General features: G+C 34.7%; 1 pseudogene; it reads left to right on the forward strand.

Annotated features, from left to right (window-relative positions):
- Positions 1 to 15,623: 15,623 nt before the first annotated feature.
- Positions 15,624 to 16,162, forward strand: LOC129516601 (40S ribosomal protein S8-like; annotated as a pseudogene).
- The last annotated feature ends 1,335 nt before the right edge of the window (positions 16,163 to 17,497 follow it).

Consider the following 17,497-nt stretch of genomic DNA (forward strand, 5'->3'; position numbering starts at 1 on the left):
TCAACTTGCTACCACTCCACCTCTATACATTTAGTCCTCAGTTTCTTTCTAAAGTAGCCAGAGTAATTTTAGCCCCATCTTAATTCCATAGCTATTTTCTACTGTATATTCATTATAGACTATTACTATCTATGTATGACATGATACGGTAGAAGATAGAAATAAAGATCAGTGGTTCTTCATAACATAACTATGTATGTGCATATATTACAGGAAAGTTACTATTATTATACTCCAAAAGCTATTATATTTTGCTCATTCTCAAGAAAGATAAAACTGTAAATACCATTAGAAGATTTAAAATAAACTACATGCTTGGATGTAAGAAGACCAAGCACTAGGATCAAAGCTCCCTATACAGACCCACAGAGCTACAGATGTGTATTAGTAAGTATTCAGATTTATGATAAAGTTTGTATATATCAATCTGTCCGACAACTTAGGGTTTAAAAAGAGAAATTAATATTAAAGAGTTAGAAAATATGATGAAGAACAAATAACCTGTAGATATTCACAGGATAGAACACATCTGTAATCCTCAAAAAAATAAATATCAACAGATAATAACAAACAACAGCCTATGAAAATTATCCAACTTCAGAGAATGACAATGAACTTGTAAGACACAGAGGCCAAACATTCTTCAACAATCACCACCACAGATTATGATTCAAATAGCAAACTGAACTCACAAAGACAACACTTGCCCCATTTCAAAAGACAATTTTAAATACTCAGTGTGATTTAAAAAAAAAAACAAAACAAGAAAAAATCTAGCAACATTCACATTGCAGAGGCATTTGCCATTCGTATGCTCAGTAATTTGAAGAAAATTCTTTAGATATTAGGCAGACAAGACAAAATAAGAACAAAAACAAACTTAATACGGGCACCTGGGTAACTCAGTCATTTGAGCGACCGACTTTTGGTGTGAGCTGAGGTCATGATCTCAGGGTCATAAGAGAGAGAGCTCCACATCAGGCCCCTCATTCAGCAGGGAGTTTGCTGGGATATTCTCTCTTTCTGCCCCCTCATATAAATAAATACATCTTAAAAAAATAATAAAATGGGGAAAAAGAAGCTTACATAGAAGAAATATGCAGAAAGGGTAATACGGGAAAAGCACTAGCATCCTTCCCACCCCGAAGATAAACATACATAGGGTAGAAGAAAAGATGGATTGTTTGGTGGTTGATAACACGTCTCAACCCTACGTTAGTGCATAGGTTTAAGTTATTGGCCATTGTTATTGGCAATAGATTGAATTATTGGCCATTGTATGTCTTGGGGTATGCTATAGTAACAACCTCAAATCTAATGGCATAGCATGGCAAAAGTTTATTTCTTACTCACACTGAGTCTATCATGTTGGCAGCATGTTTAGCTCATTATAGTTATTCTGAAATCCTAGCTGATAGTAGTTTCATCTTAACATTTGCTTCTAAGATCACCTTGGCAGGAGAAAGAAAATGTGTTAAGTTATTCTCAGGCTTTGAAAAACTCCAGTGGGAATGATACATGCCACTTCCGCTCACATCTCCTTGAACAAAGTGAGTCATACTACTGTGCTCAATGTAATACTCTACATTATTTCATTTTTCTGTATTCTACCTTAATTTGGAGTTATGTTTACAAATAAACTCATAGGGCACACATTATAGCAATTGTCATAGTGTTTTTCCTGCATAAGAATTGTCTCAGTCTATTTTAAGGCATATTTTAGTCTATTTCAATATGTTTGAGTGTTGCCTGAAAACTGCATTTCTGAAAATCATGGCAGGTGGTGTTAACACAGGCTATCTGAGTTTCAAACTTTGAATGAATGAAAAAAAAAAGCGTCTAACCTTTAATGATAGCTCAAAGATCCCATCCTATTTCTCTCTCACCACTTGCTTCACTGTCAGGGTGAATACCAGATATGAATCAAGACAGAACATTTTGACATGACAATGTAAATTGAAACTTTTGGAGGAAGGGGCTAAGGTGTAAAAACTTTTGTCAGTGGAACACCTAAAACCCCTCTGTGCGTTGCTGGATGACTTTTTATCTTTACAAAATTCTTTTCTCTCTTTGTTCTGATACACTTTCAAGAAAGTGGAATCTATCAAAAGTAGCTTCTTCCTCCACTTGTGAAGACAAAATGTTAACAGAATGGAACATAGAATAAACAAGCTTACTAGGAAGGTCAGCTGGCATGATTCTAGGATAGGCAAAAGATGTTGCTAAAACTTCTCGATTTTCCACTTTATCTCAACAAAATAGGAATAGAATCAAATTGGAAGGTAAACATAATGCCCATTCACTGATTTCTTTTTCCTCAGAATAAATAATCCAAATAACCTCAATAGCCTTAACTGCTGTGTTTGTTTTGGTAACGAAACACCATGGACTGGGTTGCTTATAAATAACAGAAATTTATTTCTCACAGTTCTTAAAGCCAGAAGTTCAAGATTAAGGCATTGACAGATTATTGTCTGGTGAAAGCCTGCTTCCTGGCTCACCTTGGACAATTGTCATATAGCTATATCCTGGCTCATAGACATTGTCATATAGCTATATCTTCACGCTAAGGAAGGGGCAAGGGCTCTCTATGGGGTCTTTTTTATAAGCACATTAATCCTCCTCCTCCTCCTCCTCCTCTTCCTCCTTCTTCTTAAGAGTTTATTTCTTAGAGAGAACACATACAAGAAAGAATGTGAGTGGGGGAGAGGCAGAGGGAGAGAGAGAATCAGATTGCTTTGTATTGAGCATAGGGTCCAACATGCAGGTTGATCTCACGGAGATCAAGACCTGAGTCGAAACCAAGCCTCAGATGCTTAACTGACTGAGCCACTCAGGCACCCCTCAACATATGAATTTTGAGAGGACAGAAACATTCCATTTATAGCAACTGGTAAAACTGACTACACCAGATTCATTTTTTTTTTTTACACCAGATTCATGAATGAGAATTTTAGGCTTTGAGATTCCAGTTATATTCATATTAGCTAGATTATCCTTTTATCTTTAATTTAATAAGCTATATTATACTTATTCTACTTGGATTTCTCCTCTACTAAAAAAGAGAGAGAGAGAGAGAGAGAGAGAGAGAGAGAGAGAGAGAGAAAACAACAAAAAAATTCTTAAATTTCTCTGCAAGAGAGTGTCTTTGTGTCCATTCCCCAGCCATTTAGCTTTCTACTACATTATTAAGTTAATTGTCTTTACAGATTTTTCTCTCCATTTCTTCCTATAGCAACTTGTAATTCTACCTCTCTCGGACTTTTATCAAGCTCTTTGTCCTTAGTTTTTTTTTTCCTATGGAATTCCTATGGAATTGTTTATTTTCTCTTTATTAAGGGATTTGAAGCATTTTCATTATATTTCTATTTTAATGGATACTTTTGAATTTTTGCATAGACATATTTCTCACTAAATTTACATGAGTTTATATTTACATGAAGGTCACCTTCTATATCAAATAAATCCAAGATGCATATTTTACTTTGTAACACTACAAGAAATTAGTCATCTCAAACTATCAACTATGAACTTTTTTCCGTGAAATTAAGTGAAAAAAAAAAAGTTGGTGTATTCGCTCATTCAATCATTCTTCTCTAACTTATTTTGTTCCTACATTACTTATTTTTCTGACAATAATTCATTGACCACTCATAATGCTGGGTCCTGAATATGTAGAGTAAAATGATACGAGTTACATAAACAGAATTACTAAAGTTTAAATTTAGACACTGGAGAAGAATATTGTGTAAGTATGAATAGGGTTTAGAAGATGAAATGGTAAGTGATTGAAAAGTAGTTATAGTCTAGAATAGGAATGTTCTTAATTTCTCAGGTAATTGACTATTATCCCAAAAGAGTTTTAACATTGAACTATTTCAGACAAAGTGACACCAACATGACATCTGAATTTTAATAAAAAATTACCCTGGTAGCTCTATCAAAAATGGGTTCAAGAGGATGAAATCAGAGATAAGGGATAACCTGGGGAAAATTTTTAATTAGCTGTGATAGAAATTATAAGTTCCTGAACAAAGGAGGAGTAGGAATAATTCAAATAAGTTGAAAAATATCATGGAAGTAGAAATGACCAGGATTAGGTAACAAATTGGATGAAGGATGAAGAAAGAATATGGAGTCTTAGTGGCCTGACTCCCAGTTTTCTAATTCTTTAGACTGCATAGCTTGTTAGATCCTTATTGCACAGAAAGAAAAGAGTGAAAGAGCTGAATACACATACCTCAGCCTGTATGAGATGCTTTATTAGCCATTCTTTGTGTATGTGTATACAAGTGTGTGTATATTGCCATATGTATTATCCCTAAGCTGCACAAGCCACCTAAAGAGGACCTCTTCTCCCTTGCCCAAAAGCTGGGGTCAGGACCACATTTGTGGCTCACTGTACAGTGGAAAGTGTTTCTGACATGCTTTAGAAAATATACCCTCTGTGGTACTGGGAGAAGCCATCTACAGGAAGGATTGTCATCTTCAAACACACTGCAGAATTACCCAAGAGAAACCAGGAGGAGCCATTTATAGGGAAGTGTCCCACTCACGGCATTCTACTGTGAAGACATTGGAGAAGGTTTTGGGAGCACTGAGGAAAACCAAGTGCTCTAGAACCAGGAACTGGAAAACCCATCCTCTGCAGGAGTTGGGTCTGAAAGAAGTCACACCCAACAGTAGTGGGTACCTAGCACAAGATTAATTGTACTGTACACAGGATTCTACACTGGAGAAAGCTTTGTCCTGGAGGAGACTGGAAAAAGGAGATGGAGACAGAATGGAGAGAAGAAAAGAAAAACTCTTTCTCCCCCAATGTCCTTTCACCACTCTCTATTGAGAGCTAGCTCTCATATGAAAAATACTGACAAAATGTGTCTACATTATCACAGAGCAGACAAAGACAGCGATAATTGGAATATGAGATGTGATAGGTTGACAGCTGAAGAGTCCACACCTTTACATTTTTACTTAAAAAGATACAGCTAACTTTCTGACAAGTGAAGAAGTTTTCACCTCTCAAAATTAGAAGACGAATAGTTGTAACACTCATTTTAGGAGAGAGGAGGAGATTGATACGTATATTCTGTTTCCTTCCTCTTCCTTCCTCTTTCTTTTTCCCTTATTTTCTTTCTTTCTTTTTTCTTTCTCTTTCTCTCTTTCTCTGTGTCTCTTTCCCTCTCCAAAAAAAGAAACAAAACAAAACAAAACAAAGAAAATACAAGAAATACTATGTGTTATGGTTACTATCTAAAATTGGCCACGATGCATTGATATCTGTGATTTCCTATTTCCACTATGCATTCTGTATTTCTCTGTCCTCAGAATATCAGCTGAGAGGGGTTTCTATATGGTGGTGTAGTGATGTAAGGATTAGATAGGGGGATCTGAGTCTCTCTTTCTCTCTTTGCTATAGTTTTCCATCAAGCCATATTACTGAGTGTGGAAGTACTAAAAGGTACCACAGAATATCCCCTAGATTTTAGACATTGTTGTCTTCCCCCTACTGTGTAGCAGCAACATAATGTCTCTATGGTAATTGACATCAATCACTTCAGCAAAGAGAGGAGTTTTTTTTTTTTTTTCCTCCCTATTGATCCAATAGTAAAACAAACTCTAAATAAACTCTGAATAGCCTGTGGCAGTCTCATCTTACATTTGAATTGAAATTGTGTCATGGACCCTTGACATGTCTTGAGGACTTGTTCTGTCTAAGGGACTAAGACTTTCAAATCAAGAAAGTTCATGGTTTCCAAGATTAGAAACAAAAATTAGAATGAATATTTAGCAGTAATAGTGAGAGGAGTAACCTTCACTTCTGTTACTTGTCTTCTGGACTCATGTACTGCTACTTTTGGGAAGAGAGCAGGATATAATGGTCTCTGATTCGAACTGTACAAATCACATACTACAACTTTTTAGGGTATTATCTCTCATTTGATGTTATAACAGAATCTTCAACAAATCACTTCATTTTTAAATTAACTCAATCTTTCCTTGTACATTTCAGTATTATCAAAACAAGTTAATTCCATGAGAATGAGCCTATTGCTATTCTTTCTTTGCTGAGAAATCGGCGTCTTTAGCAGAAGAGTTGTTATGAATATGGGTAAGCCATTCTGGCAGTCCATGAATGATGATGTTGGTAGAAATACTACATGACGGAAAACACATGCATATACAGAATATGTGTATTTCAGTGAAAACAAATTTCTGCCCCTGCATGATAGAAGAGTTCCAATCTAATCAACAGCCATCAGTTTGACTTGCCTTTCTCCACAATTGTGTCATATGGTCCTTAGCATTGGACTCCATATTAACAAAACAGACACTCAGCCATATTTTTAGTCCATTCAACCTTGGTAAGGGAAATTCCATATTGTTGAGCTCATGCATAGCCTCCACTTCTACCACTAGGATTATTTTGGTCATAGGCCCAGCACTGGATGGATTGGGGAATGACATTGATGGGCATCCATAGAGCATACTGGTTTACCACCTGACTAATTAGAACTTCCCCTCATTGTGAACACCTTTTGGTGGCCATGCCACACTGGTGAAAATATATTCATAATCTGTGCCATCTCTGAAAAGCCCATTCACATACTTCTTTCCCATATTTCCTTGTTACCAATCATCCAACCCTATTTCTTTCAAGGTCCTGCCATCCAATTAAACCATGAGCATCTTCTCTTATATAATTTAAATATGTGTGTCTGGCTACCTGTAACTAGATATATTAGACAAGTAAATGCAGTACTTCCCACTGGAAGAAGATCTTTCTATTATTCTTTAGGTATGGCCCTAAGTGAGGTTGCAGTACTGGAGCTGTCCACTTTTGGCTGGTATCAGCATATTATGGAAACACATGTGTAACTAAACTCAAGAGGTTGGTCAGTACTTTGGTGTGGTTTTGGTTTGAGTTTTTCTTTGACATTTTTTTAAAGATTTATTTTTTTGAGAGAGAGCACAAACATGAGTAGTGGGGAGGGACAGAAGGGGAGGGAAAAACATACTCCCCATTGAGCAGGGAGCCCAATATGGGGCTAGATTCTAGAACCCGTAGATCATGCCTGGAGCTGAAGGTAGATGTTTAACCAATTGAGCCACCCAGGTGCCCTTTGATTTTGTTTTACTCTTCAACCAATCTTCTTAATTATAAGAAACAGCCCAGGGAGTCACAGGCATGGATTGTGGCAGAAGAGACTACAGCAGCAATCAATGTTGAAAGTATTAGAATTACCTGCTCAGGCAACTTACTGGTAACTCTTGGTTCAGCTCAAGCTTGGATATTATTTCTTGGTTACAGCTCGCTTATTTTATATATTCTAACCAAGTTTTATCATCTGTCCCATGGAAAGCTTCCAAGTGGGTTGATCAGTGCTCCAGAAGAAGGCATTCTAGCAAGTATCCATAGCACCTCCATGGGTCCTTTTCTGATGGGTTCTATCTCTTACCCCCGCCATCTTCTCAGCAAGTGTTTTGATATCATGTGCATATTTACTGCTTGCCCACAATGGCCTGCAGCATTATGGATAACTTTTCTGCCCCACAATAAGGGAAGTTCTATTTTCTTATAAGATCTAAATTTCAGACTTGAGAGTGGAGGACTTTTAAATTTGTTCCTTCATTTTTACTCTGCCTCAGTCATACAGATAATGTTTTTTTCTCAATGTCTACTAGTCTTATTTATTTAGGGTTTCCTTATTTATTAATATTTAATCTGTTATTAACTAGTTAATGAATCTTTAAGTTAAGCTTCAATGTTCAAATTATTATGTGGTTTTAACTTCATAATTGAATGCTAAATGATACATCTTCTCCCTTGAGGTCTTTTTCCCTCTCTAGAAATTCTGGAGACATACCAATCAAAAGGGCACTATGACCGCTGCTGCTGGGAAATCAATAATAAACCAAAATGATGTAGTTTAACTCCTAATTTTGCTTAAAGTGTAGTGGTGGTGGAGAAGGAGAAAGAGAAAAAGAAAAAAGAAAAGGAGGGGAGGGAGGAGTTGGAGGAAGAAGAAGAAAAAGGACAGTGCATAGCAAGAGGAGCTACTGTGGATATATGGCAAGGAGACAATTTTCTTTCTTTTTAAAGATTTTATTTAATTATTCATGATAGTCACACAGAGAGACACAGAGAGGCAGAGTCACAGGCAGAGGGAGAAGCAGGCTCCATGCACCGGTAGCCCGACGTGGGATTCGATCCCGGGTCTCCAGGATCGCGCCCTGGGCCAAAGGCAGGCGCCAAACCGCTGCGCCACCCAGGGATCCCAAGGAGACAATTTTCTATGGTATTATCAAGAACCAGACATGGAAACTCTAATATTATATAGATGTTTGAAAGAAAAACTATTTTAAGTCACCCTCTGCCACTAAACTCCCAGAAAAACAAAACCAAACAAAAAAACTTAGTATATTGCTTTTCTAAATCTGAATTTAGAAGACATCTGCATAAATGAATGAGCTATATAAGATTCAAGGGCATTGTTTAATTTTATTCTTAGAATTGCACATCCAGCTGTAGACAATTCTTAACCAACAGAACATTACTGTTGATTTGCCATAATTTGGAGGAATTATGACCCTTTCTCTCTTCCCTGTAGATAGCATGTATTTTGCCTCTACACCTTTCCCAGATTGTAGAGTACACTAACCTAAGCAACTTATTATCTGGAGAAGTTCAGTAAGAACTAGCTAACATTCTCTTTCATATGATATAACAGTATAAAGTATATACCAACTGGGGCTAAGTGCTAGGAGGAGGTATCTGAGGAAAAGTCATTTTATTCTTCTTCTAATCCATGTTCTTCAATAAATTCAGAAAATCATCCTTTGTGACTTTGCATAGAAACTAGTAGTATGATTTTGATAGTTCCCACTCCCCTATACATATGTAACTTTCTTCACAATCTAGGATAAATTGTTCATAATTCAATATATCCAACCTTAGTGCATCAGTGAATAAAGGATCTGGCTGTAGTCTTAATAATCTACTACCAGGGTGCAGGTTCACATTCAAACTACCCAGAAGCAATGGAGTTCATCCAATTTAATTTTGCAGAATATTTTTTCCATGCATTCTTCAAATATACTGTGTTCCAAATTACTGGCTATCCAATACATGGCTCCATGCATTCAGCTTTGCATATTTTTTAATTTATTGATTCACATAGTATTTTTTCATGTGGAAGGCCCCATGCATCTTATTTTTATTAGTTATTAGAGAACAACGATTTAATACCCCTACAGAACTCAACCATCTGACAGCAAGAAACACAAAGACTTCTCATAGATAAATTAATTTTAAGGAAAGAAGGAATAAAAGAGAGTAATAGAGTGGACCTTGCTTTATATAAAATATGAGAAGTCATCAGCCAAGTAAGAAGAAACCATTGCATTCAGAGAAGTAATACATAAGCAAATAGGACAATTTGGAGAGCACTGAGTTTCTGGTCATTGAACTAAAAACTTCAGAGTTTCAATGGTAGTAAGTAAAGAGTAGATGGCCAGGTAATAGAGTTGCTGAGCTGATCAGGAGCAAAGGGTAGCAACTGAAGACATTTCACTAGAAGATTCCAATTACTGTTCTGGGCCATCTTTATTGGCATAATCTGTTTAAACTAGATTAAGCAGCATAAGGCTGCTTAATGAAGGATCTACAAGTTCCATTGGTTTACACAAATTCTACATATGTAGTTATATTTGTGGGTGAATTATAATTCTAGAGAACTTGAAGGTAACTAATTTAACACCGAGAAAAGTTTTATAATAACAATCATTCAGAATTTGAGTTGCATCTCAGGTTTCTTTGATTCCAACATCTGTGCTCTTTGTACTATATTTATTTTATGAAACAAGATTTGAAAGTAAAATGGTGTGGATGGAATAAAAAAAAATGCATGTCTATCTTCACCTAAGAAGGGACAAAAAGGAGAATGGGGAGGATCATAAGCAGAGAGGTTATTGGAGAAGTTCTAGCATGTGTATTTATAGAGTGTAGTCAGTGTTGAAAGTTGAACATTGAATCAAACAGATTCAGAGTGAACAAGACTCTCTAATACGATCCAGAGAGTGTTATTTAACTTCTTTAAACAGAATTATTAACTTCTTTAAGTCTAAATTTATTTAAAGTGAGGATAATAGTAACTACCTAATAGGACCATTGCAAGAAAGTAATCATCAGTCCTAATTTTCACTTTGCTGCACACATAAAATATGCTATATTTATGTCCCAAAGAGTAAAATTCAGAAGCCTACTCTGGCTGCTACGGGTTCTTACCAGTCACCTCAAAGTCTGAAAATAACAGTGACATAGAATATCTAGAATTTTCTGTGATACCCTATTTGGGAAGGCTTTATTTATTTATTTATTTATTTATTTATTTATTCATTTATTTTACATGGAGAATGCATAAGACACATTGCTTGATACACATAGGTTATCAGTAGATAGTAGCTATTATTATAGATTTTTCCCTATAATTAAATGGGTCAAAATTTTCTGTTTTATGTAAGTGTTTGGGATGCCATAAAATATATATAGTAAACTGAAGATTCCTCTCTTTTTAGAAGATCACATCAACTCCATATTTACTGGGTTTAAGTTAGGACAAACATGTTCCTCAAATACATATTCAATTTTCAGTGACAATCTAAGCCTCAGTAATTCAGACATTGGCATGATACTGGATTCATCTTTGGGAAATGTGATCCTAAAATAATTTTTTCTATAAAAAATATCTTATTTGTTCATTTTTGATGATGTAACAAGTACAACAGCAATATCTGTCTTTTTTTCTCAACTTTTTTAATTTTTTCATTACGTTTCTTTTTTTTCTGCAGGATTTCAGGATTTCTTCATGTTTTAAGGTTCTCACTTATAATAGAATTCTGACTCTCTCCATACATCTAATTGAAGTTGTTTGTGTGTGTATATATTCTCATCAGTTTCTTTTTTCTTTATAAAATGATGAGTGCATAAAGCCTGAGCTGACACCATAGCAACACAATTTTTTGAAATTTCTTATTCTGTCTATTTAAGGAGTTATAATATTTCTCTTAGTAAATCCTCTCATCTACTTTATGTTCACCATTTATTCTAAAATAATGTTAAGTATGATTCTGTAATTCTCACTTGCTTTCATGGGATGATTTTGGTGGATAAAATTGACATGGCAGATGAGGGTCATGTTGGTAATATACTTTTCTTTAGATCACTAAGCTTAATTGATATATATAGGAATAATCTGTGGGTAGCTAACCTCTGAATTTATACACAGTACCCCAAAGGAAATGCTCTGCCTAATCCAACTTTATGTCAATGGCATATTGCAACAAATACAGTAATTCTCATGTAGAATGCATAATTACTTCATATGGCCTGGATTTATCTCAAATGTTGCTTATCTATGTATCTGGCAACATAACTTTACTATTCTATTTCCTCAAAAAAAGTCACTTACATAATGTCAGTCTAAAATAGCATCACTCAACTTGTTATAGTACTTGTAATAAGTCACATGTATTTTATCTTCAAATCTAATGGCAAATGAATTCATGAATCTCTTTTCTTTCCTCAATAAGAAAGTCTTAATTTTTGAGAATACTATTTCTTCCTTTTCCCAGTAGTGGCAGGCTCCCTCCTGGGCATTTGAATAAAATGCTTTCATAAAATTAAAAAATACTTCTTGGCATGAAAAAAAGAAGTATAGGTGTTTTATATCATCAGGACTTTAAAAGCAATTATACAATAACCAATAGTTTTTCTTTAAAAAAAAAGTAAAGAAAATTGAAATAGAGTAAATTAAAAGATGGATTGCAAGGTAAATTCCCATTTTAGAGTAGATGGAAAAACAAATACTTATATTGTTTGCTTTAAAAAAAGAAAGAAAAAAAGGAAAGGAAATTAAATGTTAGCATCTAAAGTATAAACTTTTACAAGGAAAGAAATATTTTTCTCCTCATCTAATTTGTGTACCTTGAAAACATCAGAAAATAGAAAAACTCTTCAGGTTTGAATTTCTGACTACGTAATCCTTTCTGCTTTCTTTCCTTGGAAATACCAAAGACAAACATTTTCCTCTGGGTGATGTTGTAATATGTGAATAATTTCTATAAGGAAATCTCTCTACCAAATAATTATCTAAATTTTTAAAATTTTCTTTATTAACTTGAATGGTTACATAGTTTCTTCACAAAAGCGTACTTGCCATAGTAAAATCAAACAAAATGAGACTTGCAGAAATATAGAAACAATGAATTTCTCCTCATGATTGTAATTCAATCATAAATAAAAATATCAAACCCTTTTCATTAATCAGGCTTTGTAGACTTTGGATATTGTGAAAGCTGGGGAGAATGGGCCCTATCCAGGGACTATCTGAGGAAAGCTCTCTTTGCAGTTGATGTGCACATTTGGTTTAGCAGATGTTCTTTGTTGATTGAGCCACGAGTGGCTATATCCTAGCACTGTCTAACCTCTTTCTTTCCTTCAGTCAATCTTTTCACAGCCTTGGTTCATCTACTAACAGATGCTTCAAAATAAGTCAATAGATGGAGGAAAACTGATTAATATTTAAAAATAGGAATGCTTGAGATCCTTATTATTTTGTGGATAAACTAAAAATTTTAGCAGATGTGTTTAAAATAAAGTATATAGCAAACTAATTTAAGATTAAAGATTCAAGGTAAATTAAATCAAATATTTTTTTATCATTTGCATATTAGCAACTTTATATAATTTTTCAAGACATGAGCTGATAAAGAGGTGTTAAGCCACCTCCACAGGACACAGTTACAAATATTTTAAATTTTCAAACTGAAAAATGAGAAAATAGTAATGACAAATATAAACTATTTGTAGAAGGAAATATTCAGTAAGGGTCAGTACTATTTCTGTAGTAACTCAATAATGACTCCTGTGGACTGGATTTGTCCCCTGAAATTCTTATATTGAAGTCTTAATCCCTAGTATAACTGTTTCTGGAGATAGTGTTTTTAGAAGGTAATTAAAGTTAAATGAGGTCATAGTTTCATAAGAGTGTGACTTCATAAAAAGGGAACAAGAGAGATCTCTTTCTCCTGTTCTCTGCTATGAGAGTCGCAGTGAGAGGTTACCCATTTGCAAACCAGGAAGCGGGCCCTTACAGAACCTGATCATGCTGACATCATGATCTCAGACTTATAGCCTCTATAACTAAGAGAAAATGAATTTCTGTTGTTTAACCCATGCGGTCTATGGTATTTTGTTATGGCAGTCTGAGCTGACTAATATAAGAACAATAAATTATTTAAATATTCTTCAAATATAGTATATATTAAAATCTATATAAATATTATGTTCTTGAGACTGATATTTGTCATCTGAAAAAGAAAACAAATATCAACTTTTAAAAAACAATTCTTGGATATTATCTTCAAAATTTTATTTAAATAGTGGTTATTCTGAAACAAACGTGAACAGTGTTATTAATCTATAGGTAGAAGAAAGTTGCTAATTATAATGCCAATTATTTTGTCATGAAATGTGGGAAAGGAGAAAAGGAAGCTGAATTTCTCTACATAATGAGAGGAGAAAATTTGAACCCCTAGGAAGGAAATTAAATAAGGATTCACTATAGAAAGAACTTGAGAACAGAGAACCAAGGTATTAGCAAGATGAATACCAGATGTCTATGTGCTCTATACTGTGGTCAAGGAATTAACCACACTTTTTGTTTGATTTTAAAGAAAGTAAGAATGGCAATTGTAGGTAAGGAAGAAATAGTCACAGAACTCATCAATGAGAGGGGCACTGAGAAACATGAGAAATTAAGTTCCTGGGCATATTTTTTTAAATGTTAAAGACATTATTGACTTCCATAGTCCTTCGGATTTGAGGTTTGAAACAAAATTATATTTATTTCGAAAAAGTAAGAAAGACCAAATGCTATCTAGGATAGATACAGATTGTCTATTAAACATTCAAAATATATTTAATTTTTGCAGCCTATAAAAAAGTCTGTCTTTGTTGCTGAGTGTATAAAGCATGTGTATAGACACACATGCATAGAATCCTAAGATTTTGACTATCAACAGAACCTATATTGTCTCAACAGTGTGTCTTAAATAATTGACACAATCTAACTAGATCAGAGAAATCACATACATAAATAAATAATACAGTTCTTTTCTATATTGGTGAAAATATTGGAATAAGATTAATGCAGTGGTTCTGGTAGCTCATGCCTATCAGTAAGCTGAAAATTCTCATCTTAATACCACCTCAATTACCTCTCAATTACTAAAGATCCAGAAGCAAACACTAGAAAAAAATCATAAGAATATGCACCGGGAGGCTAAGATTCTATTGAGAGGTATTAAATACAACAACTAAATCATGAACATATTCTGTTTCATAATTTAATCAGTCAGACTTTAATAATCATAGTACCTTAAAACTAACATTATAACAAATTAACAAAAAAAATTACCCAGGGTACGCATTTCAAAATATCAATGCTTAAAAAATAGACTTAAAAATATATATAATAAGAATCCCATTTTAAAATGCATTGAATTGAAGAGACATCTCTCAAGGACTAACTACATTTGCCTTTGATCCAAAAACTTGGCAAAAAAAAAAAAATACGATGAGGTTGAATAAACCTTCCTTCCTTTCTGAGAGATAGCAATCATAAAAACTATATACAATATGAAAAAATATATATCTAAATATACTATAGCACCTAATAAGACAGAAAACTGTGTTAAAAATATCTACAAAATTATTCTGGCATAAAATCTAAATAAACTTTAATAGTATATCATATCCCTCATATTAATTTGTAGTGTTAGATGAAAATAAGATTAAAAAATATAAATGACAATATCAGCCATCATAATCTAATTGATATTTGTAGAACACCATACCTAGCAACTGTAGGATAAACATTATTTCAAACACACATGTAGTGTTCACAAAGACATACCATTTATTGAACCATAAAACAAATCTAAAAAGATATAAAGAATGGATCTTTTTCAAACTATGTTCTTTGATCACAACATAATTAAACTAGAAATAAAAAATACACATAGAAATCCCCAAATATATACATATTAACTGATTTCTAAATAGCACATCAATGTCACTATAAAATGCACAATGCACATATGTCACTATATAAAACAAAAGGGAATTATACAATATTTTGAGTCAAATAATAATTTAAAACTAGCATGTCAAAATTTATGTGAAGCTGTTAAAGAAATATATAAATAGAAATATTTAATATTAAATGCAAATACTAAAAAAAGAAGAAATGCCTGAAGTCAATGCTGTAAACTTACAGCTACAAGAAAAATCGTAAAAGAACAGCAAACAAAGCGTATAGTAAGCAGAAAAAAAGATATAATAAAGATTAAGAGCAGAAATCAGCAAAATATGAAACACATAAAAATAGAGAACATAGAACTACCTCACATAAATCAGAATGTTCGGTTAAATTCATATTTCATGGAATCCCTGGGTGGCTCAGCGGTTTAGTGCCGGCCTTCGGCCCAGGGCGTGACCCTGGAGTCCCGGGATCGAGTCCCACATCAAGCTTCCTGCGTGGAGCCTGTACATACGCATACACACAGTACGAGTCCGGGGAGGCAATAAGAAGTACCAAGCCTTGAGGCTAGACGTGGGGAACTTCTCCTGGGGCTCGGAGTGTTGTACACGCACAACCAGGATTATCGATGTTGTCTATAATGCATCCAACAATGAACTGGTCTGCACCAAGACCCTGGTGAAGAACTGTATCGTGCTCATTGACAGCACACCGTACCGACAGTGGTACGAGTCCCACTATGCACTGCCCCTGGGACGCAAGAAGGGGGCCAAGCTGAGGAGGAAGAGATTTTAAATAAAAAACGATCAAAGAAAATCCAGAAGAAGTATGATGAAAGGAAAAAGAATGCCAAAATCAGCAGTCTTCTGGAGGAGCAGTTCCAACAAGGAACAGGGCAAGCTTCTTGCATGCATCGCTTCGAGACCAGGCCAGTGCGGCCGGGCAGATGGCTATGTGCTAGAGGGCAAGGAGCTGGAGTTCTATCTGAGGAAAATCAAAGCCCGGAAAGGCAAATAATCTTCTGTCTTCGGTCATGTAATAAAGGTGTTTATTGTCTGCCTATCTCTCTCTCTCTCTCTCTGTGTCTCTCATGAATAAATAAATAAAATCTTTAAAAAAATCATATTTCAGATAAATTATGACTTTTAATTATGTCACAACTGTTATATGGGACGTGTTTATGCATACAAAAATATCCATTGTTGATCTGAATTCAAATTTAATTGGGTTCTTATATTTTTATTTGTAAATCTGACAACTCTAAAATAAAAATAGTATCAAAAGTTTGTTCTTTGAAAATATCATTAAAGTTATAAATATCCCACTCTACCGTTGAAGAAAAAAGGAGACAAGTGACAGTTTATCATGTTGCCAATTAAAGAGAGGATACACTCAAGATCTTTCAGATATTAAAATTATATGAAGGAAACATTATAAACAACTTAATTCCAATTATATGAATTGAAGAAATTATGTGGAAGTCACAAATTACTAAAACTGACAACAGAATATAGACCATCTTAGAAGAGGCCAAAGAACCTCCTAACTCTCTTGCTACCATAGGAGGACACAGCAAGAAGATGGCCATCTATAAACCAGGAAAAGGACTCTCACCCAAAACCCAACCCTGCTTGCACTAGGAGTTTGGGAGCTATGGGAAAGAAATATTTCTTGTTTAAGCTACCTAGTCTGTGGTAATTTGTTATAGCAGCCAGAATGGACTAAAATACTTTTCCATTTCCATCATGATTGTCTAAACTTGTGGCTTCAGGGACTACGGAATGTGATGAGTAAGATACTCCATTCTTTTTGCCCCGTCCCTCCGTTCTGTCTAAAATTAAATTCTGCCCAGGCATTTGCTGACTTATGGGGGTGTAGGTGTGAGTCCTTCACAGTCTCTTCTGAGGCTTTTCTGCTGCCAGGATCCAGGAAGTGAGAATTCATTTCTGACTCAAATTTTTCCATAGCTGCTAAGGTTTCCTCCTAATGTAGAGGCATTTCTGGTAGGGTAACTACCAAATGTTCAGGTCTTGCTAGCATTTTTTTCTTGACCCAAAATAAACTCACAGAAAATCTGCCCCAGGCCTGAAAATAGAAGTATAGGCTGTTCCATTTTTATCCCTCTCTCAAATCTCCTTTCTCCATATATCTGTTCATTCATTCATTCATTCATTCATTTGATCTTGAGGTGGCCAGAGGATTAGCCCAGTTATTCTCTACATAAGCCATCATCCTACTATTAGAGTATTGGATGGTCTTTTCCTCTTGCAGACACTTTCAAGCTCACTGAGATTCTGTGGACCACTTCCCTTTACTTTGCTGGGTTGGAGGCAGCATGCTGGATATACCATCGCCTTCTCTATGGCATAGGGAGGAAATGGTTTCATGCCATG

The sequence above is a fragment of the Nyctereutes procyonoides genome, unplaced genomic scaffold (genome assembly GCF_905146905.1).
Source record: "Nyctereutes procyonoides isolate TBG_1078 unplaced genomic scaffold, NYPRO_anot_genome, whole genome shotgun sequence".
Lineage (NCBI taxonomy): Eukaryota > Metazoa > Chordata > Mammalia > Carnivora > Canidae > Nyctereutes > Nyctereutes procyonoides.